The following is a 2516-nucleotide window of genomic DNA, read 5'->3' on the forward strand; positions in this document are numbered from 1 at the left end:
GCAAGATAAAAATGTATGATATTGATGTATCAGATGGGCAAGACGGTCAAACTAACTGTTTGTGAATAAAGACTTTGTTCTCCTTGGAAAGTGTTCACAGATTGATCTATGCAAATATAGTTTGAAATATCTGCCATATCATTTGTATGAACAATTTTCCAGCTTACTGATTGTTCACATCTTTCAAGGTTAGAGAATGGCTGTGCCACACCCACTGTACTTGGAGCAGCACAGGGTCTCAGAGTGAGGAACAATTTGTGATGCCATAGGCCAGCAGCAAATTACAACAGCCACCACGCTTGCTCAAGCTACACTGGTTGGTGCACTGAGAGGCAACACCCAGGCTCCACTTGTCCCTGAATCACTGGTTGAAATCAGAGTCTCAACCAAGGAGAGGAAGGTTTAGTGAGGGACAGGATGAATCAAAGAAGTAGAACTCTACAAGTGAAGATCTCTTCCTTGGTGTCCATCAGAATTGTCATTTGGGCCTCAGCACACATAGCAAATGCTACACTGTAATTGTCGCTCTCTGTTTCACCATGGGAGCTGTGCCTTCTGTCTATAGAAGTGGCTGTCGCATTCAAATTGAATGTCAGGGAAATGGGCACCCTAATTAGTAGAGCCCTACCAAATTCATGGCCACGAAAAACACATCACAGACCGTGAAATCTGTATAGTATAGGGTAAAAGGAAACAAAAGACCAGATTTCACAGGGAAGACCAGAGTTTCTCAAATTGGGGGTCCTGACCCAAAAGGGAGTTGCAGAGGGGTAGCTAGGTTATTTTAGGGGGGGGTCGCACTCTGTGTTCCCTATAAGCTGCACGCTGGAGTGGCGCCCAGGAGTGATTGAAGTGCCACACAGTTGATTAGCAGAGCCTTTCACATCCTACAGGCGGCATGTATTCAGGTGCCCCTCCCCCACTGCTATGCAGACACTTCCTGCCCTCTGCCTTGAAGCCCATGCTGCTCCTGGGACGCTCCTGCTGCTTGTGAAGATGGGGGATAGGGGGTATTGATGTCAGAGTGTCACCCTACCCGTGCACCCCAGCAGGTGAGAGGAGACAACCCTGAGGGTCTGAGATCTGAACACAGTTCCGGCCAGATTGAGTGCCTTTACCTTAAGGACAGCACATGGTCTTTCAGAGTCTTCCCCGGAACACACAAACTCTGTCTGACTCTCTGTCTCTCTAAGCTCTCACATTCAGTCTGTGTGTCTCTACATACACACACACACACACACTATCTCTATGCACACACACACACACAGAGTCTGTGTGTCTCTACACAAAGACATACACAGAGTATACTTGTCTCTACACAGAGAGAGAGAGAGAGAGTCTCTACACACACACACAGTCTGTGTCTCTGTGTCTACACACATACATAGAGTCTTTAACAATCACATCCCAACACATACATATGTTATTTTTGTTTCATGTTACCACCTGGTACTTTCTGCAATGCACATATATTCTCTGTAAGTTTATTCTTTCACAGTGTGTTTTTTTTAGTATTTTGACTGCTCTATGAATTTTATAATTTTTATTTCACTCTTACACTTATACCAGCTGAGCTACCAGGCTTACAGGAAGAAGTTCCTTACCTGACACTTTAGGAAGGAGTCACCGGCTGGCGTGGGGAACGGGGTGGCCTCCGTTATGCAATGGCTGGATCAAGCAGCTTGCCGCCAAGACAGGGGAATTAGCTCAAGTGGTAGAGCGCTCGCTTTGCATGCGAGAGACAGCGGGATCAATGCCCGCATTCTCCAGCGCCAAGGGAGCGACGGTACCTTCTCTTGCCCTTCTTTTAGAAGCCATTGACAGTCAGCGGGCTGAGCTCCTCCAGTGGCCTCCATCCCTCTCCCTGCTTGGCCTCCCAAAAAGCCAGCCCTTTCGGAGCACAAAGCTCTTCCTCCCCAGCCCTTCTCCCCCTTGTGCTGCCTGGGAGGCTGGAGACAAGCTTGGAGAAGTTAGCTCAAATGGAAGAGCATGGAAGAAGTAGTGAGATCGATACACATATTCTCCAGCCTGCTCTGCTCTAGTGGGGGACCTGCGCCTTTCTTGCTGAGCTGTCACTAGAATGCCATCCCTTTCCCCCTCCCTCCCTTCCTGCTAGTCTAGGCAAAGCTGATTGGCTGGGAGGGAGTGCCACTCAAAGACAGAATTACTCACATCCCAGGGGTCCATGAAGGGAATGAGGAGATGGGCGCGGGGGCATGTGATACCAGCTCAGCTGAGACCATGAGACCACGCAGCCTCCTGATCTCAGGCAGCACGGCAGCCGTGAAGCAGAGCACACAGACAGCTAGGAGAAAGCCAAGGCGGGCAAGGGCTGCGTTGGTCTGGAACAGTGAGTCTGTGAGTGTCTATCCTGGCGGAGGCAGGGTTGTTTTGCTGTATGCTGAGCCAGGGGCCAGGGAGCCTGCGTGAGCCCCGTTAGAGTTGCTGAGCTGGGCCTGCTCCTGGCTTTGCTTGGCTTAGAGGAAAGTGGTGAAGATAAGAACGGCCCTCCTGGG

The 2516-nt window shown here is 49.8% G+C and overlaps 1 non-coding gene across 1 annotated transcript; it reads left to right on the top strand.

The window, feature by feature from the left end:
* The first annotated feature begins 1696 nt into the window (after positions 1-1696).
* TRNAA-UGC lies at positions 1697-1769 on the top strand. Its single transcript has one exon. It is a non-coding gene; the product is annotated as a tRNA-Ala (tRNA).
* Positions 1770-2516: the final 747 nt, after the last annotated feature.

The sequence above is a fragment of the Trachemys scripta genome, chromosome 1 (assembly GCF_013100865.1).
Source record: "Trachemys scripta elegans isolate TJP31775 chromosome 1, CAS_Tse_1.0, whole genome shotgun sequence".
Lineage (NCBI taxonomy): Eukaryota > Metazoa > Chordata > Testudines > Emydidae > Trachemys > Trachemys scripta.